Source organism: Wyeomyia smithii, chromosome 2 (assembly GCF_029784165.1).
Source record: "Wyeomyia smithii strain HCP4-BCI-WySm-NY-G18 chromosome 2, ASM2978416v1, whole genome shotgun sequence".
In the NCBI taxonomy this organism is placed as follows: domain Eukaryota; kingdom Metazoa; phylum Arthropoda; class Insecta; order Diptera; family Culicidae; genus Wyeomyia; species Wyeomyia smithii.
In genome coordinates, this window is record NC_073695.1 from 3,785,535 (window position 1) to 3,812,859 (window position 27,325).

The window sequence follows — 27,325 nt, forward strand, 5'->3', positions numbered from 1 at the left end:
GACGTAACCTTTCTAAAGGCCTAAACACAATGGGTACGATGCGGCAGCGTTTGCGGCAATTTGACAGTTAGCTCATAGATTTTCTGTCAAATTAACGTCAACGCAACGGAAACGTATCCATTGTGTTTGGGCCTTAACTAAAAATCTCAAATTACAGTGTTTAGTCCCGGCACCATTTCATACAACCTCTGGGACTATAATACCATGTAGTATTCAGAGTAAGAATGTATTTATACAGCCAACTACGGATTGGTCTGTTAGATCCTGAATTTAAATTCGTATTTTAATGAATCAAAAATGATAGTATGCCTTGTGAAAGAAACACATTTTTCTAGGCGATTGCAGCTAACATTTTTTATTGTAGTTTACATTTAAAATTTTCCAAACGCCGCTAAAATTTGAAGTTATGGTCAAATTAATTAGCTTATGCCTAAAGTGATGAAAGACTTGTGAAAAACGTTTTGCATTTGATACGATGATAATAAAATAATTAGTAACGATACAATACCAAAACAATCTAGCACCACTGCTGTGGGCGCTCGCTCGCTCTCTTCAGCAGCGCAGACAAGGCCGCCCGTCAGCATCAATCGCAGTCTTCGCTTATAACTCTCTCCGGCCTGCCTGCGACGGCAAGCTCTGTAGTGTCTCCTTTGCCGCACTCTTTAGTTCGGTCGTGAATTACGCTTCGAACGGGAGTAGAGGTGCATTCGTCGTGTGTAGCGTTGATTTCTGTCTCTGCTGTTTGTGCCACATTCTCACATACAGCTATAGAACACAGAAGAAGAAAGGAAGAAAATCATTTGTTAGTTGGCGAAAAAGTGTTTTTAATTTTTCCGGATTATTTAGTGCATTTTGGTGGGTGGTATTAGGTTCAACGTGAAGTGCAACCCTGCTGTAGTGTGCTGCGTATCAATTTCCCACTGGGAAGTGCGTTTTTAATTGACGAAAAAGAGTTGAGAAGTGCAGATGGAATTTTATGTCTGTCAACCGAATAGGAGGACTCCGCTTTTTCCTGTCGGGGTCTTGGTGGTTGTGCCGTGCGCGAGAAGGCAAAAGTCTGTCTCGAATGCATCGCTTGGCGATGGCTCCAGTTACTGTGAAAAATCTACCGTCAATTGTAGTTCGATTGTTAAGTCTTATTTAAGGAGTTGTGTAAGTTCGCTGTCTGCGACCACGCCAGTGAAAATGTCGAGGATAATGTACGAAAGCATCGGTTAAATTGTTCGCTCTCTGCTGGGACAGGACATTTTTTTCGGGAACACTCTTTATGCTTACTATTCACATTTACACCAATAAGAAGAAATGCGATAGGGTAAGGCACGACATGAACAGCAGTACGAAGCAGGCTATGCTAAACGCAATGGAATGGAAGGGGCGCGTAGCACGATGGGTGACGGTTTGCTGTCTAATGGTCAAAATTCATACTTCATCAGTTTACTACTTTATTCGGAATATATATATATATTTTTTTTCATTGTAATGTGAAAATAATAACTTGTAAAAAGACATAACAATTCAGTTCCATCCATTCAATCAATTATCAAAAAAATCCCGCTGTTCAAGAGTCGCCTTATGTCTAGATAGTGTTGGTGTAAGAGCTGACTCAATTACGCCAACAACAACAACAACAACACACATGTACGGGACAGAGCCCGGAGCCTGTTGGGGACGACGGCTGGAATCGACAGTCGCCCGACGCGGGAAGCATCTGTCATGTTGTGCGTACGGCTCTCCAGATGGCAGAAGAAGTTAGTTCCAATCCATTAGGAACACTTTCCGGAATTGAAGAGCGTCGTATCTCTTCAGTGTTGCAATAATGTTCGCGAGTAGCGTCATTCTTCTTGTTCAGCTAGCCCGACCAAGTGATGACTAGTGTTCTTCTCAGTGAAGCATATTTCATACAAACCTCACAGTTACCAGCAGCTCGGCCAACACCCTGAAATCGTATTCTGCTCTCGAGTGGGCCAGAGTCTGGTTTTGTTTGGAAAGGAAAAAAATCAAGGTTACGAAGTACTTTTTGTGTTCTTTTGTTTGGCATCGTGCTAAAAACTTGATTCTGCACTACGGCCACATTTGGTGCCTTTTTTTCTCCTCTCTGAGGAAAAGTATGACTGCAGTCCTTTCATGTTTATTGTTGAACGGTGCGACTGTTCAGCAGCTACTTGCAAATATGGAAACATGTATCGCTAGTAGACATGAATCATATAGAACTATGGCGAGGCAAGGCATTGCATCACACTTCAAAGAATTTATACATGAAGTGCTTTTGGGCTCATTTCTCTGTCGTATTGTCTCAGAAACAGCTATCGCTGCTTCTAGGAATATAACTGTTTATAGCTTCTATATTGAAACTGTAGCCGTTTTTAAACCATCAGTTGTTAGAAATTATTAGTTTGCTTTAAGGCTGATAAAAAATTCATAGTTTTTATTCTTCCGACTCAAGGGGAAAATTGTGCTTGAGCTCGATTACTGTAATCCATTGGATGTTGTTATTATTTAGTTTCAAAAGTATATCAATCTCTACTGACCTTGTATCAGAAAAAAAACAATAAATAGGCATGTTTCAACAATTGTTGTTCGATCACAAACACATTAGGTTTGATTATAAAGCCGAATCACTATCATCCGAAAACTACAGAAACTCGAGAAAAACTAATTCGGACTATATCGATTCTCTTGAAGAACAAAAGCTTACCTTATGATGTACCAATTAAAACTTACTTAGAATTAGAAAGTGCTTTTGATGCAATCATTGATAAAATAATCTCATCATTCCAAGCCAGTTATCCTATCTAACAAAAAACATCCGGTAGAGACATTCCTTTGTTGAACACAAAAAGGTCCAGACAGTTGTTCAATCGAAGAAAAGTAACTTCAGACTGGGACCAATACAAGAAAGCTCTGACTAAATATAACAGATAGATAAGACGTGCCAAACGAAATGATTGGAAGCGAATTTGTGTGAAACAGCTGCTCTTTCAAAAGATTATTCAAATGGTCTTGGCAGTCTTAAAAAAAGGTTTACAGTTTTACTATCTATTTCTCTGAAACATTGGAATTAAGGATGAGAACTTATTTCCCTGAGTCGCGTGATTATGTTCAAGTGAAACTAGCGTATCCTATCTAACAAAAAACATCCGGTAGAGACATTCCTTTGTTGAACACAAAAAGGTCCAGACAGTTGTTCAATCGAAGAAAAGTAACTTCAGACTGGGACCAATACAAGAAAGCTCTGACTGAATATAACAGATAGATAAGACGTGCCAAACGAAATGATTGGAAGCGAATTTGTGATGAGATCAACAACACTCCAACAGCTGCTCTTTCAAAAGATTATTCAAATGGCCTTGGCAGTCTTAAAAAAAGGTTTACAGTTTTACTATCTATTTCTCTGAAACATTGGAATTAAGAATGAGAACTTATTTCCCTGAGTCGCGTGATTATGTTCAAGTGAAACTAGCGTTCAATGCCATTAACTTCCAAAATGGATGGTGTCATACTCATCCGGCCGTACCTCATATGTTGTGGTGTTCTTGTCGTTTGGCGTGCCCCAAGGTAGTGTTTTTGGATCACTGTTATTTAACATCTACGTGAGTGATCTGTACCTGCTCATATCCTCCTTCAAATTCTCGTTTGCCGATGACCTGAAAGTATTTCATGTCATTGTGTCCACTACCCGTTCTGGAAGACATCAACATTTCGCTGATTTGGTGTGATGATAATGATATGCGTGTCAACAGTTCAAAATGTAAAAGTATTTTTTTACACGCTCTGCCAATCCAAATAATCAACAGAACTGAGGCGCTTCAGCGCGTCACGTCTATCTGCAATCTCGATGTGACCATTGACAAAGATCTCAACTTCAACGACCATATCGGGACTATGACTGCCAATGCTTTCTCTGTACTGAAGTTTATTCGCCGTCACGCTTCTATTGCACGCCGTTGCGCAGCATTCTGAAGTACGCTGATAGATGTCAACTTTTATGTTTAGAATCGCTGTCAGTCAGATGTAATAAAGCGCAGTGTATCTTCATGCTTGATGTGCTTCAAGGGATAATTGACTGAAATTTTCCCGGCATTACTCCAGCTGATTGCCCTGTTGGCCGAATTATTTAGACCTAGTGTTACGCTGCACTACATACCAAAAACCTGGAAGGAGATTCGAGCTATTATAAGACAATGGAGAAAATAGTGGACGACTCTCAATTCAATTGTGCTCTAAGTATAAACCAATTTGTTCACCAATCGGCTAAATCTACAACAACGGCGCTATAATCGTTAGTTAATATAATCGAGAAGTCGCTTCAAGCCAAGGAAATTGCTATGGTTGATTTTCTTGAGATTTAGGGAGCATTCGACAATGCATCCTTTTTCTATATGCTTTTCGCAAGAGAAGTGAGGGGCCTATTAGATCGATTAAGAGCTGTTCTCAAGGTGGAATACTTTCCCCTAATTGTAGTCCTTGGTAGTAGACGAACCCCTCAAAAGGCTAGCTGAACTCTGATATGAGGTGATTGACTATGCAGATGACGTAGCCATAATAGTTCGAGAGAAGTTTGATGACACTATCTCTAATCGGTTACAAACTGCGCTCAATTGCACTTTAAAAGGGTGTAGAGTAGAAGGTTTGAAATTTAAACCCTTCTAAACTGTTTTAGTACCTTTTACTAAAAGCAGAAAGATAAATTTGAAACAGTCTACTCTGAATGAAGTTCAGATTCAGTTTTCCGAAGAAGTACTCGGTACCCCGGAGTTGCTTTGGATAAAAAATTAACTGGAACTTCCACCTAGACAAGGTTATCGCTGAGAGTACAAATGCCCTACGGGTCTGTAGTGAAGCTGTGGGGAAAACATGGGGACTACGACCAGAAACGATACACTAGATTTACTCGGCAATAGTTTGTCCGATATGCTGCACTTATATGGTGGCCTAAATTTAGTGAAGTAACCGCCCAAGGGAAGCTAGGCAAACGGCAGAGGTGTGATTATTTCTACTGGAATATGTTTGAAAACGTTGCTAATATCAAATTAATACGAGCTATTTGCTATTCTGTTGGCGTTTTGTTTAACTCTGCCAAGCATCGGACTATATGTAGGGGGATTAGGGGCATAATGAGCACACGGGGCGAAATGGGCACCCCTCTTTTATGCGAAACTACGCATTTTTTAATACAATATGGTATGTGGAATTCTTCCGTAGTTACTACAGTATCTCTTTATGTAGAACAAAAGTGGTTTGTCTGTTTAAAATATGGAAATATATTGAAAAAATCAACTTGGTTCCCGGATGTTAGAAAAATTATTATTATAGCGCACTACAAAATAAGCTTCTACGGTCGTTTAAATGGCTCAATCAAGTATGTAGACACATCAATATAACGTATGGGTCGTACCCCAAATTTCACCATCACTGAAGTTTTGATTTTAAGCTATAATTAGTAAAAAAATCTCATGTTAACTTTAACTAATTCGATAGGGGTGAAATGAGCACACCTTGTCATATAAACTTACCTGAAATTCATCTCAGTAGCCTTGTGAGTTTGTCTGTTTCCATAGTCAGTGTTTGTTTACAGTGATGGTGTGAACATTGATTGGAAAATCTTTGAGACCGAATCGGTCAGAAAAAGGGACTGCAGGCAGAATTGGCCACCACATAGCGCGACGGGACATTCACGAAACAAGCCGCTAAGTAACACGACATTCCGCGACAAACGTTGACCCATTAGTTGTACTTCTACAAAGTTTCAAGATATATTCTATAAGAGTGCTCATTATACCCCGTGGGTGCTCATTATGCCCCAGTGGGGTGCTCAGTGTACCCCACACATCGACTGATTGCTAGTTTTTGATGCATGAATCTAATTTGTGTTTTTCACCATTTTACGATAAACTTTTCAATTTGTAAATAGTGTACCTTCAATTATAGATAGTTAATTCAAGTTTTGCACTGAAGACAGCTTAAATTTTTTGTCGTTTTACATGCTTAAATCAGCAACCAAGTTAGGGTGCTCATTATGCCCCTATTCCCCCATTTTAAAAGCGTTTTTTTTTTTCGAGTGCTAATTGTGCTATACTCTGCTGTCTAAACTTTTTTCCAATGATAAGCATTTGCTCTTCACTATTTTACAGACAACTTTGCATTAGATGTCATAAAGATTCAAGCTACCTTTGGGGCTCCAGTAAATTTTGTAACATTGCTAAAAAACGATGACTCAGTACACTTAGAAAAATCATAGGAAACTAATAAGAATCCCACTGTGCAATGGCAGTATGCTTGGAATCATTTAGTCTTCCTTTCTGATGTCTGTGTTAGAAAAATGAGCCGACTGTATAAAATGTATGGCAATATTTGACCTTGTAACAAATAAATTTTGATGATAGGCATCATAGAAAACTCCAAGACTTCAATTATCCAGCAACACATTGATAATCACATTCTGTTTGGTAGCCTGAAGGCTCTTAATATTTGACAACTTTTATCATAAATCGTTACATGGTCGTTTCGGTTTGCACATTTTTCATTAAAACCAGGGAATTTATTTTTTGAAACTTACTGACCATCCTGCAATTGCTAAAAAAGCCCCACAATGTATTACCAGGTAACCAAACCAGCAAACCATAATTTTTGTTCAACCGCATCTTTTTGGAAAGCAAACAGACCATTTTCCTGCGGTTTGCCAGCCTTTTATCTGCACCGTGTGCATTAGAGAAAGGATCTGGTGTCCAACGAAAAAAAAACAGCCCATTTTCACCCATCCACGGCGCATTGTTGAAACTGCCGCCGTGATGGGTTTCGCGTTTCGCCTCAAAATCTCGCATAATTCATGCTGCTGCTGCATGCTGCTACTCACTTGTCTTTAACGTCCACTACAACGGCGAGGCGTCGAGATATTACCGAACAACGGAGCCGAGTGGTTGGTGGCTAGGTGGAAGTTAAATGTAGCCACTATCATCATCATCGTGGTGCCAAGCACTGCACTGGTCATGGCGGCGGGGGAAGGCTGTTTGCTGAATTTCGACTTAATTTATGTGAAAGTTTTCACTCGACTGAAACTGGTTACTCGCGTCCAGTTCAATCAATTTTATCACGTAATATTTAGAAGAAGAGAAACACTCCTATCAAAGTATTATTTTCATAGTACATTGAAGTCATCGAATTGTTATCTTGTAAATATCCATTCTCAGTTGGAACAGTTGATGCTTTCGCTATCGACGTGTCTAGTGAAGTACAAATGATTGATGATCAAAACTGGATTTCTCGTCCATTGCATGTCAGCTTGGCTTGGCTTCGGGTGCCAAAAATACCTACCTCCTTTTACAGCAACAATCTGGTGTGCCGAGTTTCGTAATAAACCCATTTCAACGCTCGAAGACCTGAGGCAATAATACAGGCGCTGGAGTGAGAAACATTGCTATGCGAAATCACTCCTGCAGCAATAACGCCATCGCAGAGAAGTGTGTCGTTCGCGATGATGTTCGTGGTTTCGCGTTAATGTAATATAATAAACATCTTTTTTTTTACTCTGGTGCGAGCCCTTCTTTTCGCGTGCCGCGCCGTTCTGTTTTCGGTTGGCTGCCTCCATTGCGCCAGGCTTCGCTGTTCTCTGCGCTGTTGTTGTTGCTGCCGCTGCTGCTGTGGCATCATCCTGTTATTTCATTGGGTATTGATTATACAATAACGAAGTGGCGAATCGGAAAGCTAGCCAAGCCGCGAAAGGATTACAATTCCGGAGGCATTTTTGCTCACCGCTGGCGCTGTAGCGCTCTCGGTGTAATGTAGATGTAGATCTGTAATTATAAATGTTCAGTTTTACCCTCCCGTCTGTTGTCGTTGTCGTCGTCGCGTTCTTCCCTATTTGATGTTTGCATTGGGTTTAACTGTTGTAGTGATGATGAGTGAGTACTCAAACGGTACTTACTCGACGCCGAACTTGTTTGATGCGTAGGATTTTCAAGGCCAATCCGGGTTGGAATAATACCGTGGAACAGGAATGTGTTGTTGTTGGGGGTAATGGAACTGTGCTGCTCGATTATCTGATGCTGCTTATGAATTCAACAGTCGAACTGATGTCGTTCGTTGGTTGTATCGCAGATTTTTGGATCGATTTGCTTGATTTTTCCTGTGTGAATCATAACGCATATTTTGGTATTCATTTTATTGCGAAGACATGATGTTTAATGGATTGATTTTTTCCACGTGAAACATTATTGGCAATATATAATCCTTACTGTAGGAATATAACAGTGTTGGACCTTAACAACTTCAGGGTTTTTCCTTATTCCAATACACGGTTCAGTTCTGTTTACACTCAAGAATCATTCACAAATTTTTCATGACCTGTTTTCCATTGCGCAGAAAGAAAAACCTATTTGATCGATTTGAACTTCGTCTATAATGTCATTCATTGTGGACAAAGCTTTACATTCCTTTTCCTCATGAGTCCTCAAAAATTTTTTGTCGCAAAGTTACTTAACATCGCACGTATTCATTTTTCCCATCGAAATCAACAAAAGCTAGAAAAAATGATTTGCCCTACGGATAAATCATGACGTGAATAATTTTGCCAATCTTTCGCTGTGATATAATGAGGCTAAAATCTGATTCTTGACGACAAACATTCTAATGATAATGACAAACACAGGAAACGTTGAAACCTGTTTTTTCTCGATGCTTTTTCGACCCATTCTCCGCATGGCATCACCTGAGATCTGAACTTTGATTACAGTTTAAAAACCATCCCTACTTGAAATTTTGAACAATAAAGCTGTTGAAAACGGTTGAAGGAAATATTGATCTCCAATGAGTTATTAAAATTTGAATGTGATTTTTAAAGTTTGAGACGGATTTTTATCCTCCGGAAGAGTCTAAAACAAAGTTTAATTCAAAAATATCAATTTTTTTTTTGAAGTAGAATACTTCTCTCAGGAAGTTCGGCTACATAGGGATGTGAAATGAAAATCTAATACCAAAAAAAGTGAAAAATATGTCCAATTTCAAATGCTAATAAGTCGGTTAGTATTCGATGGATTTCCTTCGTTCTTGTAGCAATAGATTGGAAAAACTTCTAAAATTCTTCCTAAAAGAAGATAATTATAATTTTATTAGTCACACTATTGTACTATTGAAAATAGTCAAGCCTTGTCAAAAGGAAAAATTCGACCTCTGGTTGGTCGTTATATGATTGCTTCCCAAGCACGGTCGTCAAAATCGTATACTTTGCAATTTTCAACATGCTATTTGATCTATAAAAAAGCCAATTTCAGCCGAAGCCGCTCATAATAGTTCTAGACAGCGACAACAGCAGTCGTCCTCCCTTAGCAGCAGCACTAGCAGACTGCTAGTAGCAGTGCACAGTGGGGCGACTCCATACAAATGCTGGCCAAGCAAAAAAATGTCTTAAAATCATATAAAATGCATGGTTTTTATATAATTTTGTGACGCTGAGTCCGAATTTGATATTATTTTTGCATGAAAATGCGTATTTTTGACGCCAGGGGAATTTTCATGTTTTTCATATATATTATATGAGGAAAACTACGTCGGTTTCAATATTTTAGAAAACGAAACGCATGATGCTTGAAAAACTTTCATATGACATAAAAAAACAATATCGCACGCTAGCCTGGGGGTTAATGTGGTCTCGATCAACTAGATTAGTTGAGAGAATTCGTTATCGATATTGTTTTCGGCACATTTTGCATGTTGTAGGATAAGTACAACGATACACCGTGCCCCAGTGCTGAGTCGAGAAAATTTCCAGCTCGAAAAGTTCCTCGACCTGATCGGGAATCGAACCCGATATCACAACCGTGTGGGAGAGCTAGCCGACCGACATCGCTAACCACAGAACCACGGGCACCACCATATGACATAAAAAACATAAAAATATTATTCAGTTATTGAGAAAATAAAAAAAATCAATTAAAAAATATGCTTTGTGAAGAAAATTACTTATGACTTGTTTTTTTCAAAGTGAATATATTACAATGCGTCTCTTTATCTTTATTTTTGTGTTCATTTTTAATACAGTTTTAATATCTTTGAAGAGAGTTTTCAAAATGCAGTTATTAACGGCAAAATAATAATTCCCTAATTCCTCTGTAGAAATTAGCAGGCGATTTATTATGTCATAATTTGTGTTTACACGATTGTTTTTACATGTGACTGGTATGATACAAACTTAAAACATGATTTTGGTACTCAGTGCTGGTGATCCAAAACATAAACAATGATTAGTTTTTGATTCTGCGTTGAATATCGGAATATTGATGAGTTAAACTTGTAAATATGAAAACAGTGTGATTAATCATACTGAGACATGTTTGAAAACATTGTTATTATCAGACGAATACAAGTTAATTGTTATTCTGTTGACTGTTTGCAGCGTACAACTTAAATTTACATTTTTAAAATCTGTCATGTGCCGAACACTCGTTGTTTCTCTTCGAAAGAAGGGTACTCTGCGCAGGATCGGACTAGACGCATTTGGAAGCATTTTTTCCAAGCTATCTTTTAAAACTAGTGCCAATAGTGCAAAACCCTGCCGTATAAACTTTAAACGCTGCACAGAGGAGTAACTCGAGTGAAAACCTGGCCAAAATTATTTTCGCTGCTATTTAGCAATATTTTGGGAAATATTTAAGTGAGAAGTGGAAGTGGCTGGTTCGAGTATTATATCAAAAAGTAACTCTAAATATCACACACACAACTTAATGTTTACAATTACATAGCCTATGTGTCTTCATTGATGTTAGTGAGCAGATGAAGTAATACGCTCGAATGATTTGTTTTCGCAAAACGGGCAGCGAAACTAATTGAAGAATTTACCAGAAAAATGATGTAGCAAAATATCTTCATTTAGACCTATCAATTTGATGCTCACAAATTATTTGATGCCTCGTGGAACCTACGTAGGTTGGAAAAAGCCTTTTGTACAGAGTGTTATTTACCTGGATTATTGATTCTGTGCATCAAGTTATTTTTTAGTTATCTTAAATGAGTTTAAATTCATTCGCTAAACTAATCTCATTTCATCTTTGTTGAGCTGAAACACTGTTTTAAGCGTAAGGCAGGCACCCATCAGGGTACCCATCAGGTTTTTTTTTTAATTTCCCGTGTACGCGTGAACACTTAACGTCAAAATTCGTCATAAACAACATTTTTCAAACGGGTCACAAATGCCAATCCGGACGTTACCGGATGAGATATTTGCGAGGATGTGTTCGTGATGTTATGAACTTCCATTCCTCCGATGATTATATGATCGGATTCCGCGAGATTTGATAACTTTTTTAATATTGAAACTGCTTGAAAATTCGTAAAAATCACTAATTTCTAAAACTTCTTAAGAGTAACTATAATTTTGAAATTTTGGAATTTCTATCAACCGGTTTATTAGCATTGAACATGAAGAACTGATTTGCTGCAAAATATTGATCAATTGTCATTTTTTTGATGCCTGGCACAACTTGTTACTATAAATGGTTTGATTCCCAAAAAAATGCTTGAAAACTTGTCAATGTTTACAGCGCTCCCAGCATATGATAATACCGTTTAACGTTCATCGAGTGATGGCATTTTGTGGAGTATTTATTTGAGCTGCAGGAAAAAATATAGCAGCACCAAAAAGCGACAAAAAACTTTTTCCTTATTTTGGCCAGCTTTTTGTTCTAGGTACTCCTCTGTGCGCTGTTTTATGCAAAAAATACGTATTCTTTTGATTCCGCCCAATTTTTTTGAGTATTACAATGAGATTATACATTATCCAATGATGAGGATTTATTCTCCACTATTTTACAGACAACTTTCCCTTAGACGTCATCAAGATTCAAGTTACCCTTGACTCTCTAGCAAATTTCGCAACATTGCATTTTTTTCAAGAAAAACGCTAAAAAACGCTGACTCAGTACACTTTGAAAAATCATAGAAAATTCAAATTTTATCATAATGCTCTAAAAATTTGGATTCTGACACTTCAACAGTGTACAACTATAGGAAAAATATAATTGAAACGAAATTCGCACTTTCAATTTTGGGTCGATGGCCAGCGATTCCCCACTGTGCAGTGCAGTGGATATCAGCGATGGCGGAAAGCGGCCACAGCTGTGGCGTAGCAATGGATAGCGCACTAGTTGCAGCGGATTCCAGCAACGATAGCAGCTGGGCCAGCTGATGCAAAGACAGTGGATACCAATGGCAGCGTATAGCGGCTACAACTGTGGCATGGCTATGGGTAGCGCACTAGTTGCAGCGGATCTCAGCATCGATAGCGGCTGATGCAGTGAGGCACTTTAGTGAAATGCAGTCTCTGTGCGATAGTGGGCACTAAGAATGCATTCAATGAAAAGTTGACTCATTTTGACAACACGTGAGCCGTCTAGTTTTGGGTGTTATTTCAGCATTTCACTGTTTACTTTATCACAACGAATACTTCGTTCGCACTTTCAGTGATAACGCAAAGATGTAATCGGCATCTTATACGATACTAAATTGAACAACAAATTGTTCTTTTCAGGATGAAATAAAAACCTGATGATTAAACCGTTAATGTTTTCTCTTGAGTTGCTTTACATTTTTAAATTTGTAAAAGTTATGAATTTTACTTTATTTCCGTGTCTCAGAACGTACTGAATTATCTTTCCCTTTAGTCATGAGCACGACATCCGAAAAAAATCCATCTCAAAATTCGAAAATTGTCAAGCCCCATGACAAGCAACTTACTATATTATTGAAAATGGTCAATCCTTGTTGAAGCGCAAAATTCGGTTGATCTGATTAGTCTACGTTTATTTGCTTAAACAATGACTGACACGCAAGCAGCCAGGTTATCTTTCTTGTAAAAGTATTCTACTTCAACCTTGCGGTCGTGGCTTTGCACACAACCCTCCTGTTTTTTTTTATATTTTTGTTCTGATTTTTGCCAAAAAAGACTTCAAATTCTTATGACGAAATATAATTAACACACAGAGAATCCTGAGTAAGGATTCCTAGAATACCTATACACTAAAGTCGCTTTTTACGCGGGAGATACGTGCCGCGTAAAAAAACCGCGTAAATTGCGGAATCCGCGTAAATTCCGGAATCCGCGTAAAAAACCGCGTAAATTCCGGAATCCGCGTAAAAAAACCGCGTAAATTCCGGAATCCGCGTAAAAAAACGTGTAAAAAGCGACCTTAATGTAACTCGGTGATAGAATCGTGGGAGAAATCGTTTCCGCGATACAGATAGAATCTGTTTGAATCGCACATGGAAAATCTTCTCATTGCTCTCTATTCTAGAAATTTACACTCAGGATTTTCTGTGTGTTAGTTAGGAATAGGTGTCCCTCAAAATCTATGCAAACTAGCTATAGCGAATCTGATTGCTTCCATTTCTGCGAATCCTTCAAAGTGCAATGTTTCTCATTACGCGAATCTCATGAGAATTTCTGTTCCAGGATTCCTTGGTGAGGACAGTTCCCTAGAGAATCTGGGCGAAACTCCGGGAAATTTCTTTTCCTTTGGATCGATCATTATTCTCTGTAACTCTGGCAGTTATATGGTAACGGATAAAAAACTTGTTTCGGGAATTATCCATCCATGACCACTATCGTCATATAATCAGGCACCTTAACGTTCACAGTCAGATAAAATATTATTTCCAATCACCGTTTCGAGATTCGAAGATCAAATCTCTGTGGGCTGTAAATAGCCACCATCAAAAATCTTGATCTGCATTTGAATAATGCACCACAACTGCACATCAGATGCTCCGATATCTTACTTTTTATATTGCCAAAGCGACAAAGCGACGTTGAACCCGTTGTTGCGCTCTAGCAGGTTTTGGAATATTTTACATTTGGATTGTTTTAGAGTAGGTACATTTTTTGACGTCCAACCCCCTTGCCCATTTATACTTCCCAACGCATTTTTACCGTACAGTATGATGAACCGCAAAAAAGCCTAGGTCAATAAACTGTTAAATAAATCATTGTTTTGCAAGGATCGAACATGCGTATTATTATGACTGCCTGTCATAGATGCTTTAAACCACCGGAAATAATGATTTCGGTTCAAGCGAATCGAATGCAGAGCAAGCTTCAAAAATAGTGAGGCAAAATATTTCTTAACTGTCTTAACTTGATTTTGATAAATTTGAGATCAACTTTTTGTCTGGTCATTAACGCAAAAAAAAGAATAGATTTTTGTTGCATGTTTGAACAATTGGAGTGAACTGTTCGAACGATGCACTGTACAATCAGTGTAGGATAGAATGCGAAAGCATGGGCAAGGATTTGCAGCAGAGTTTTGTTCGGTGTTGCATATTTGTTTTGTGATATTGCTGAAGGAAAAGAAAATTCAGTTCGTGTTAAGACATGGAAATGATGTCCAATTTGAAAGCAGCTTATGTCAAAGCGTTCCAATATTATAAATGACGTGTAATGATTGACGAGAAAATGTTAACTGTTGAAATTGAGTATCAATTTGTCCTCAAAAGAACAATTCACTATTTATTTTAATATCAGATATGATGTTGATCGTATCTCTGTGCGATCCCCGACAGTGGGAATCAGGCACTCTCCTGATAGCACAGTGCAAAGCTGCTTTCACACTGAAAATTTGAAAGAAGTTTTTCCTTAGAGGAAGTGCTGGCCAATGCACCTATCGCTGATGCTGCCGCCACCGCAAAAAGGCAGGTTCTCCTTAGAGAAAGTAGTGTCGCTGCATCTAATGCTGACGCTGCTTTCAGCATCGTTAGCGATACTACTGGTGCCCGCTGCTGCTTAGATAGCAACTTCCTAGTGGCCATCCACTAGTAAGCTGATTGGTTTGGCATCGGTATACAATTCTGTCGGTCGTGCTTGGGGAAGCAAGCTTACTTTACTTTTACGGCGAAAGTCCGATTATCGATCCAATGCCGAATCCAGAATACGTCGTCATGTCTCGGTCTTGGGCATCCTCGTCGACTGCACACTAGAGATGGTCGGGTACGGGTATTTTTACCCGATACCCGTACCCGACGGGTTCGGGTCGGGTTTCGGGTAACGCCAAAAAATATTTTTCGGGTTCGGGTCGGGTACGGGTAATTTGAAAACCAAGGCTTCGGGTTCGGGTCGGGTACGGGTTTGAAAAATTCTCAACTGGTCGGGTTCGGGTCGGGTACGGGTAATTCGATTTTCGTGCATTATGATTATTTAATTGTTAACTTTTCAAGCCTAGGTGTTTTAGCATAGTCTTGGTCTGGGAGGGAGAAACGGATACGAAACTGTGGGAAAGTCAAATGAATCAGAATGAGTTGTCAATTTGAACCAGGAGAAAAAAGCATCTTTTTTTTTTTTTTTATTCTCGCTTATTTTCCGTCGGTCTAGTTCCGCCACTGTTGTGGCCAATCACCGACGCCCAGGGAGGCGACTCCACACCCAGGACCCTAACTCACGACCCGTTTATTAACGGACCGGCGCCAACGGCTTTACTTCCTCATGCGATGGAAGGCGTGATCCCAGAGATTTTTCGCCTCAGAAAATCTCCCGGTGTCGGCTAGGATTGAACCTAGACCAGTTGGGTTGGTTGTGAGTGGATCACGCCACCTCACAACCATCGACACCTATATCGGCGGTGGGATTCGAACCCAGGCGTCGAGCGTGGTTGGCGGAGACGTTATCAACCACACTAGGCCCCCGCTCAATAAAAAAGCATCTTTTAGTAGCGGGTATTGTAATAATTTGAAGGTATCGCCTTACTTGATAAAATATTCAACGCAAGCATTTTTTTTTTGTATTCAGTGTGGTTACCCAAAATATTTTGGTTTATTTTTACGTAGAATAATAAAGTTCATAAACTTTCAGTAATAATCCTGCCAGCGTATTTCGATTATTAAATTTGCGCTTCCTGGATTTACGGTGCAAGCCGGCTTTTGAAATTTGAGGAATTGCTTAACCAACTTCTGTTTTATGTAGCGACAATTTTGTAGTTGCACCGGCAACGTCATCACTGTGGAAGGATTATTGCATTTTACTCGACCGTGGACTTATTCGAAAAATACTTATCATGATAACATCCATACACGCAATAAAATTAATAATATTTTCTGAAACATAATATTTCTGTCCTTTGGTAAGCTACGAGTTTTGATAGTTTGCCGATTTTTTAAGGCATTTTTGTGGTTAAAACGTGTAATATGTGGAATACTTCCTCCGTAATTATTATTTGGGTATCAAAAAAACTATCGTTTGGTAACAATTTTAAACTATACCTTTCATCACGGTTGAATGTTGATTTTCGTTTCACAAAATAGTGAGGTATAAAATTGTTAAAGTATTGCAACTCTGCGCAAGTCTGCGGAACCGTGTCAAATAAATGTGTGAACAAAAAAAAAAGTCTGCGTAAATATATATATAAACCTAAAAATCTGAAGAAACTGACTGGAAAATTCTGTGTTTTACAGACAAGTTTGCACATTTAGTGATAGGCAAATAGAAACTTGTTAAGAGGACAACCACCACCATACCTCCAAGATTTTCTTGGAAATATTTGAGTGTGTACTTTAACAGAATTCTCCGAAATTATTTAATCATCTTTCCTGATACATTTTGTTATCAAACTTTCATTACTGCCTTTGAATAGATCTTCCTATCGGGAATACCCCAGAAAAACACATTTGCGTGTATTGCTAACATAACACATCACAAGAGCCGACTATGAATGCGTCTAGCCAGTGTTTTTTTGAAGTAGAATACTTCTCTCAGGAAGTTCGGCTACATAGGGATGTGAAATGAAAATCTAAAATCGAAAAAAGTGAAAAATATGTCCAATTTCAAATGCTAATAAATCGGTTAGTATTCGATGGATTTCCTTCGTTCTTGCAGCAATAGATTGCAAAATCTTCTAAGATTCTTCCCAAAATAAGATAATTGTAATTTTATTATTCACACTATTGTACTATTGAAAATAGTCAAGCCTTGTCAAAACGAAAAATTCGACCTCTGATTGGTCGTTATATGCTTGCTTCCCAAGCACGGTCGACAGGATCATATACCTTGCAATTGAAAACATGCTATTTGGCCTATATAAGAGCCTGTTTCAGCCGAAACCGCTCATAATAGTTCAAGACAGCGACAACAGCAGTCGTCCTTCCTTAGCAGCAGCACTAGCCCTGTGGTTGGTCACCACGTTTCAGGAGCAGCGCGGTTTATCTCAGCGTGTGTCGCCAGACAGCCATTATTCCCCCCGTGTTGGGGCAGCATGATGATTGCCATCAGGAAATCCAATTTCGGAAATCAAAATCCCTTTTTTAAGGCAAAGTTAATAATTTTTGTCAACGCAAGCAAGCATTCTGTGTTGCATCCTAGCAATTCAAATTTGTCGCACCCGTCTAATTTACTGAATGTGAAATAGCTTCCACAGTGCATGTTGTCCGTGTATCTTAATTCCCCCAATGTTAGGGCAGCTTAAAGGTTGTAATTAGCAATCGATTTTGAACCGCAACATGCTTTTTTCAAGGCAAATAAAAAATAATTGAAGGTTAATAATTTTCTGGCATCAACACAAGCAGACATTCTGTGCGGGATGCAATCAAATTCTGTTGTAGTTGTCTAATTTTTACTTTCACTTCATTTAGTAAACCCCCCACTGTAGGGGCAGCGCAAAGGCTGCGATCAGCATAACCGACATTTAATAATTAACTGCCCTGTTAGTACGCATTAACAAAAGCAGTTAGTTCGACTATGCAGAGCTAATATGAAGTCGATTCAATCAATCAGCATAAACAGAATTTCGTCGTCTCCCAGCTGCCAAGTTGCAACATGATGCAACACGCAACAGCGAGCAAACGAGATCGCTTGATGTTACAAACCGCAATAAGATACGGGTTAAAACCGTTGCGTGTGTGAGAGCACCATTGGTGTTTATTCGCTGGATACACTATGGCAATAATCTGCTTACATGCGACACGGGGACGGGAACATTCTCTTCAACCAAGCTGCACAACACGACACAAAACATGTTATTTTGTTGCTTCAATGAGAGTGCTATCGGTCCGGCTCGACAAGAAATCATTTTTGTGCATCCGTGCTACGAAACTGAGGAAAAACTTTAGAAACTGAAAAAAGAGGAGGAGCTTATCAAATGATCGCTCTGAGCCGGAATGAAGTAACACATATTTTTCAAGTTATATCATTTCACCGCGTACGTAAAATAATTCATTCCTATTTTCATCCCTATATAAGAGCCTGTTTAAGTCGAAGTCGCTCATAATAGTTCTGAACAGCGACAACAGCAGTTCTCCCTTAGCAGCAGCGGGAGCGAGCAGTGGGTACCATCGATAGCAGATAGCGGCCACAACTGTGGCATGGCTGCGGATAAGCGTAGCAGTTTCAGCGGATCTCACCATCGATAGCAGCAGGGCCAGCAGAAGCAGGTACAGCGGGTACCAATGGCGGCCACAACTGTGGCATGGCTACGGATAGCGTTGCAGTTGCTCAGCAGTTGGGCCAGCGTAAAGTGGCTACAGCTGTGGCATGGCTATGCATAGCGTAGCTGTTGCAGCGGGTATATCAGCATCGATAGTAGCAGGGTCAGCTGATGCAACGACACTCCGTTCACTAAAATGCTGTTTCAGTGTGGTGGCGGGAAGCATCAGCAGCAGGCTTGCATACAGTGAATACATCAGCCAGCAACTTTCTGTAAGGCCTCTGCCATAGTAGACGCGAAAAGCGGCGCGAACCGATTCGCTCGGCCGTAGGTTAATGTACAGCTCTACTGATGGCTGTACATTAACCTACAGCCGAGCGAATCGGTTCGCGTCGCTTTTCGCGTCTATTATGGCAGAGGCCTAATGGGAAAGTCGTATCATTTTGTTCAGAAGAATATTATTGTCGGTAATATTACAGAGATGCGATTGCGTAAATCCGATTTTGAATTGAACAATTGTTCTTTTGAGAACAAATAAAACACTTATTTGAAGAGTTAATAGCTTTTGGTACCAATAGCAGTATAGTGACAGCCTCAGCGGTAGATGCAGATGCAGCCGCTACTTCCCTGAGGCCGATGTAAAGGTAAATGGGAGCAGCACGGCGAAATAGTTCGGGTTATGCTTAGACGCGCGTCATTTTTCGTTCTTGATATTCCCCACATGAAACGACTCGCTTTCGTATGATAGCGGTGGTATTAGCGGTAGATGCATTTGCCAACACTTCCTCCAGTAAAGCCGTGTCTAGTTTTCAATGTGAAAACACCTTTCTCAATATGTTGACCGTGCGCCTTAGTCCTCACTATCAAGGTAACACAGAGATGTAAGATAAACACTACATCCTATGATAAATTGAACAATTGTCCTTATAAGGACAACAAATGAATTAATGAAGATTTAATTTTGAATTAAAATACTTCTCTCAGGAAGTTCGGCTACATAGGGATGTGAAATGAAAATCTAAAACTGAAAAAAGTGAGAAAAATTTCAAATGCTAATAAATCGGTTAGTTTCCGATGGAATTCCTTTGTTTTTGCAGCAATCGATTAGAAAATCTTCTAAGATTCCTACCAAATGCATGAAATTGCAATTTTATCATTCGAACTATTGTACTATTGAAAACTCTTAAGCCTTGTCAAAACACAAAATTCGACCTCTGATTGGTCGTTATACCGCGCTTTCCCAAGCACGGTCGGCAGAGTTATGAACCTAGTAAATTGGGAATGCATCATTTGGCCTATATAAGAGCTTCATCAGATAATAAACAAACATTTCATCGGATATTAAATTGAACAACTGAAATTTGAAGAACACAAATGATTATTTGAAGAGTTAATATTTTCTCGTTTTGCGCTATAATCCAAAGTTAATTATCTTCATCTACATACTCTGACTATTACTACGTGTTTGCGTCGCTTAGTGTTTGGCTACGGTCATGCAGAACGCAAATAACGGCGCGATGCGATTCGGCAAGACGAAATCTGTTGAAATGTATAGCTCTACTTCGCCTTAAAAAGAGCTGTACATTTCACCACGGTAAGGCGAATCGCATCGCGCCGGCATTCGCGTTCTGCATAACCGTAGCCTTTGTTCCGTTCCCGTTTAATGATGTCGTATTAAATGTGCATATTACAATTCGGCAGCACTTCAACTTCTCATTTGCACAAAATTTAAAAATATCCAATGAACTTCATTCAATATATCAGACAAAAAGAAATTACAATACTGCCAATGAACAGTCAACATTTATTTACTAGAAAAAATGACTGACACGCAAGCAGCTAGGTTATCTTTCTTGTAAAAGTATTCTACTTCAACCTTGCGGTCGTGGCTTTGCATACAACCTTCTTGTGATTTTCTAACGTTACGTTTAGAATTCGTTTCAATAACAATTCGATCTGCTGGGAAAACGTCGTACTTATACTTAGTTTGTCCCTCCCTACAGTCTGCCATAGATGGGCGCGATTAGTTGTTTACATTTTTTCTAATTACCCTCGAAATTGATATCGGCTGCTGTATTTTTTTCCTTCGAGCTATTTTTCCTTCCCCAGCTCTTTATTATGATTGTTATTTTCTCGTCGAATGCTTTCGCGCTACCACATGGTTTCGTTTGCATTCGCGCTTTGTACCGCTGCTTGGAAATACGGGCTAGTAAGCAAGCCAAGAGAGAAGAACAACACTTTCCAGCGGAGTTACTGTTAGCTTGAATAATGAAAGCAGTATATGCGCCGCTGGCTGCTGCCCTTGCCTGTGTGCCGATCCGTTCATCAATCAAAATTTGTGCTAGCAATGAAGTTATTGCCAAAACAAAACCGAACTGGATGGAAACTCCAAACGGTGGTTAATGATCCCTTCCACAACAAGCATTGACGCAACCGAAAAGGTTTCTCAAATAACACAAGTCGAACAAACGGGGTTAAACGGTAAACCTTCGTTTGATACCCTCGCCTCGTGCTTATCTGTAACGCATTACTTCGGGACTATCAAGAAGCGCCACCATTCATGCTTACGGCAGCCGCTTTCCGAGAATTTTAAGAAGGACGCTGGCACATGCAAAGAAACGAGTTGAAAACCGAATAAGCGATAATGAATGCAAGATGCATTCAGAGCACTATGCACTGATGAGATGCAAACAGAAAACAGTACTCGTGACTAGCGACGGCCGGCGATGCCATTTGATACTCCAACCGGTCAGAGAAGCAAACTCCGTTGGTGGTATGCGGGGTAGGGCGAAAGGAGGGTGGTAAATGTAAATGTAACTTAATTCAAACAATAGACCGATTTGTTCGCGCTTTACCATCGAGTTGGAGATGATGACTGTGATGATAGAGATGCTGCAGGCAGAGAAACGGTGCTGGCTTACTGATGACGTTTGTTTTTCGAGTAGCCGATTCCGGGAGTCCGACACAGGGGGGCGGAAGCTCGGGACTTCGCGAGTGCGAACAAATTAGAAGCATGCTCTATGAACGAATTTCTTACTGAGAGGTCACTAATGCTCTTTCAGAGAAATTATTCTAAATTAGTTATAATTCAAGAACTGACATTCGTTTTTCTATGCGGGAATCTAATGATAATCATGCCAGGAAACGCTTCGAACAAGATAAATATTATTCTCATCCGTTTATCCTACAGAAAACAAAGCATAACCTCCTCCAAACGTGGGTATTATTTGCTCTACGGGCAGTAAGCTTGCTCTGCATTCACTATAACAGTGTACGCATTATGCTTTTTCAAGAATGCGTGCATGAAATCTTTTGAACTCGGTACTAATCCTGCTGCCTATAGACTTCACATTTCCATGCTGGGCATTAAACATTTATGTTCGCGGGGCTGGTGCTGGACGAAAATTTCTCCGTCTAAGCCGGGGCACGTATGTGCACAACCATTCCGATGGCACAATGAGATCGCTTCACGTGAAGATTGGACAGAAAAACAGTTCCAACCTAATGCTTAGACATAAAATGCAATCCAAAATCTGTGTCACACCGCCTCACTGGAAGCGGCAAAGAATTCAGCTTATAACCGGAGGAAGTTCAAAACTCGTTAGATAACAGCAGTAAAAGCTACACAGTGACACACAGAAGAAGCGCGTGGGAGTTAAAGAGGAGAAATTGGAACTTGGAAACCAAAATAAGATTATGACTCCCCGGTTCCCTTGGCAGCGAACGTTCGTCTATAGAAAAGGAACAGCAAAGAGAAATCGTCCCAAAGGTAGCCGGGACATCTGCCTCGACTCTGCCTGTAGGGTATTGTTTAGTGCTGTTTGAATATGCCAAGCATGGTCAACCCATTTGGAGACGGGTCGTACATAGTACCATAAGCCGAATCGTTCCCGTTTGCCTTTTGGTTCTCTTCCGGTTTACTTAGGGCTACCGGTTTTGATTGACAATCTGTCGAACACATTTTGGAAGCATAACTACAGTGTTCTTCATTACCTTTCCTAGCAGGTTTACCACTGGACAGAGACAGGTTGAAAAGTTATAGTAAACACTGAGGCACCGCACTTAACCCACGACACAGATCCCGGGTGCGGTCGCGATTACGCTTTATACTTTTGACCGATAAGAAAGCGTGATAAACAAATCGCTTGATGGCCCGAGTGCCATATCGATAGTGGCCGTAGTCTCCTATGGGACCTTGCATAAGCGAAAAATGCTTACGCTTACGGTATTGCGAGCATTCCATCATGTTTGCGCTGGATTGAATTTGTTCATGTGTGGCCATCAGGTTTTAATATGGTGTGTGTAGGTAAACACAAGATTATTATATGAAAGGATTTAGTTGCCGACATAGGCAAGGTTTACCCAAAACCCTGAAAATCATCTGGATGGATTAGGAATTGAATCTAATGTCTAATTTAAATTAAAAAAAACGTTTTTTGTTTGAACAGTTGCTGATGGCGCTAATGGGGGAACATATTTTACCTTGAACCTTGATGTTTCCTCGTTCGCATGAATGGATCACTTCATTCGAAATTTGAACTGTTTATTGTTTTTAACTAAACATGTATTCCAACCTCATTTCATTCAGGTATTTTATGCTGCCGAGGAAAAGTTTCACGAACACATCTTCGACGTTTGCCGATATTTGATTACCATTTTCTCTAAAAACATTCTATTGTTTGACTTCGAATAGCCCTAATTTTGATGCAATAGAGTTAGCAAGTAACGCAGGCTCTTTAAACACTAAAACGATTGAAAAGAGCTACGCAATAAAATTGAGTTCCAAACAGCTGTTAGGTTTTCTTCGGCTCAGCATATTGACAGTGTCTTTGTTATCAGAACAAAATGGTTTTTATTTTGTTACAAAATTTGCATTTCTAGTATAGTTTTACAAGCTTTCTTTCTTTCTTTCTCATTGACGAAAAATCGATGAGTGTATAACAAGAACATAAATTGGCTGGACGAGAAAACAACTCAATAGCTCTGCTCAAGCAAAAAAAAGTGACAGAACTTTGAGAAAAAATAATCCAATCCAGTGCTCCTATCCATTAATAATAATTTATTTGCGTTGTTCGAAGAAATTTATAACATCTGTAATTAAAACAGTAGTCTCTCATGAAGAAAAGCGTTTTGAGTATACTAAACAACTAAAATGACACGACAAAAGTTAAGATCGGTTTTGGAATTCATGGTAAAAAAACCAAAAGAAATCATACCGCGAAGAGCTTCTAGGAGCACAGTGGCAGGTGTCTGAACAAAAGTCGAAAAAAAACCTGAAATTCTTTTCTGAATGACTGGAAATTATATATTATGACAACATTCTGATGTCAAAAAATGTTCAAAATGGCAACGTACGCATCTATGGTGCTGTTAGGCCTTTTACATGATCAGATATTTTTATTACTCCGATCATGCCAAAAATTGGTACAGTAAGGTCTTTTTTTACGCGGATTGCTTTTGTTCATTTTTAAAAACGGTAAACGATGTGGACCCCATTTCAATCACGTTTTCCAAAAGTAATCATATACCAGTTTAAAAACAGGAAGGTTGTGTGCAAAGCCACGACCGCAAGGTTGAAGTAGAATACTTTTACAAGAAAGATAACCTGGCTGCTTGCGTGTCAGTCATTTTTTTAGCAAATAAACGTTGACTAATCAGATCAATCGAATTTTGCGCTTCAACAAGGATTGACCATTTTCAATAATATAGTAAGTTGCTTGTCATGGTTGGGGCTTGACAATTTTTGAATTTTGAGAAGGAATTTTTTCGGATGTCGTGCTCATGACGAAAGGGAAAGATAATTCAGTACGTTCTGAGACACGGAAATAAAGTAAAATTTATAACTTTTACAAATTTAAAAATGTAAAGCAACTCAAGAGAAAACATTAACGGTTTAATCATCAGGTTTTTATTTCATCCTGAAAAGAACAATTTGTTGTTCAATTTAGTATCGTATAAGATGCCAATTACATCTTTGCGTTATCACTGAAAGTGCGAACGAAGTATTCGTTGTGATAAAGTAAACAGTGAAATGCTGATGTAACACCCAAAACTAGACGGCTCACGTGTTGTCAAAATGAGTCAACTTTTCATTGAATGCATTTACTAGTGCCCACTATCTCACAGAGACTGCATTTCACTAAAGTGCCTCACTGCATCAGCCGCTATCGATGCTGAGATCCGCTGCAACTAGCCATGCCATAGCCATGCCACAGTTGTAGCCGCTATACGCTGCCATTGGTATCCACTGTCCTTGCATCAGCTGGCCCAGCTGCTATCGTTGCTGGAATCCGCTGCAACTAGTGCGCTATCCATTGCTACGCCACAGCTGTGGCCGCTTTCCGCCATCGCTGATATCCACTGCACTGCACAGTGGGGAATCGCTGGCCATCGACCCAAAATTGAAAGTGCGAATTTCGTTTCAATTATATTTTTCCGATAGTTGTACACTGTTGAAGTGTCAGAATCCAAATTTTTAGAGCATTATGATAAAATTTGAATTTTCTATGATTTTTCAAAGTGTACTGAGTCAGCGTTTTTTAGCGTTTTTCTTGAAAAAAATGCAATGTTGCGAAATTTGCTAGAGACAGCTAGAGAACAAGTCATAAGTAATTTTCTTCACAAAGCATATTTTTTAATTGATTTTTTTTTATTTACTCAATAACTGAATAATATTTTTATGTTTTTTATGTCATATGGTGGTCCCCGTGGTTCTGTGGTTAGCGATGTCGGTCGGCTAGCTCTCCCACACGGTTGTGATATCGGGTTCGATTCCCGATCAGGTCGAGGAACTTTTCGAGCTGGAAATTTCCTCGACTCAGCACTGGGGCACGGTGTATCGTTGTACTTATCCTACAACATGCAAAATGTGCCGAAAAAAATATCGATAACGAATTCTCTAAACTAATCTAGTTGATCGAGACCGCATTAGCCCCCAGGCTAGCGTGCGATATTGTTTTTTTATGTCATATGAAAGTTTTTCAAGCATCATGCATTTCGTTTTCTAAAATATTGAAACCGACGTAAAGTTTGCCTCATATAATATATATAAAAAACATGAAAATTCCCCTGGTGTCAAAAATACGCATTTTCATGCAAAAATAAAATCAAATTCGGACTCAGCGTCCCAAAATTATATAAAAACCATGCATTTTATATGATTTTAAGACATTTTTTTGCTTGGCCAGCATTTGTATGGAGTCGCCCCACTGTGCACTGCTACTAGCAGTCTGCTAGTGCTGCTGCTAAGGGAGGACGACTGCTGTTGTCGCTGTCTAGAACTATTATGAGCGGCTTCGGCTGAAATTGGCTTTTTTATAGATCAAATAGCATGTTGAAAATTGCAAAGTATACGATTTTGACGACCGTGCTTGGGAAGCAATCATATAACGACCAATCAGAGGTCGAATTTTTCCTTCTGACAAGGCTTGACTATTTTCAATAGTACAATAGTGTGAATAATAAAATTATAATTATCTTCTTTTGGGAAGAATCTTAGAAGATTTTCCAATCTATTGCTACAAGAACGAAGGAAATCCATCGAATACTAACCGATTTATTAGCATTTGAAATTGGACATATTTTTCACTTTTTTTGGTTTTAGATTTTCATTTCACATCCCTATGTAGCCGAACTTCCTGAGAGAAGTATTCTACTTCAAAAAAAAAAATCACAATTTTTGGTGCAACTACTGAAATTTTTAAATATTGCATTTTGGTCCCTAGATTGACCACTATCATATTTGAACGAGGCTCAAACATTTTAGGACGGTTCACTTCGTTATATTTTCAACTCAAAAAAGTCTTTTTTTACGCGGTCTTATACGAATTTGGAACGCATCCCTCGCGTAAAAAAGACCTTAGTGTATTGAGGAACCGCTCTTATATTCATCTCAACACCTATATTCATCTCATTGCTCTCATTTGTCTAGTTTATTGTGAAATTTAACTTTTTTTATAATGTCAAAGTAATTTTTATTTTACTTCTCGTTCAGTCGAGTAGTCGGAAGTTTTACTCTGCAGAAAAATAGAAAAATTTCACGGTAAATTCGACTAATAAGAGCGATGAGATGAATACAGGTGTTGATATGAATATCGGAGTGGTTCTTTAGACTCGTATGTTTTGTTTGGTTTTTAGGGTATTCCTTTATTAGTTAGGGAGGGCCAGAAATCGACATATTTCAATCTATTTTATGTTGAAATACTTGTAGCTTTTAAGCCGTTTTAACGATTCAGGATCTTTCAACAACGAACGAAAGGTCTTTTAAGGATAAATATGATTTCGTGCGGTAGTTTATTTTAACGTCATTGGAAATATAAAAGATGGTATTTTTTTCTTATCCTCAATTTTTCCCCTTTTCATACATCTTGTAGTACTGAAAGCGGTTTACAATTTTATATTAAAAAGCTTGAGATGAGACTACTGAAAACTTCATGTATACTTTCCAGTCAATCATTTCGTATCTATGGTGCCGTTACGTCTCCATAGTTTTTATTTTACAAAATATCTCTATAAGCAAAAATTTGAATAATACAAAATAGGCTGTTGGTTATCCGCTCGTTCCAAACTGTTTCACGAGATTGTACGATAGAAATTAGTTCAGGAATACATGTTTATTTTTTGGATTCCCAGCAATATGTTTTACTTCGGTTGAGAAATTGGTTGTATGTTAGGCGAGTCTTGAAAATTAACCGAAAAAAACATAAGACTCTCCTCATAATGGAACCTGCTGAATCAAAATCGGATTGAAACTAAGGGAGTTATTTGAGCTAAAAATTGTTATTTTCAAACATGGTCATAAAACTTTGGGAAAAGTTCATTCACAGTTCGAGAAACTTCACAGGTTCATTCACTTCGGAAAAATGTAGGATATTGAAAATATTGACGTGATTTGAGTTTTTTTCGACCTCCGACAACTGTAACCTGGTTCGGCATGG

General features: G+C 39.0%; 1 protein-coding gene across 6 annotated transcripts in view; it reads left to right on the forward strand.

Moving 5' to 3' along the window:
- The first annotated feature begins 608 nt into the window (after positions 1-608).
- The window catches only part of LOC129725483 (septin-7), a 62,220-nt gene continuing 35,503 nt past the window's right edge, over positions 609-27,325 (forward strand). For all 6 annotated transcript variants that reach the window (XM_055681395.1, XM_055681398.1, XM_055681396.1 and 3 more), the window contains exon 1: positions 609-855. The gene's annotated coding sequence lies outside the window, so the exon portion shown is untranslated. The remainder of the gene's footprint in view (positions 856-27,325) is intronic.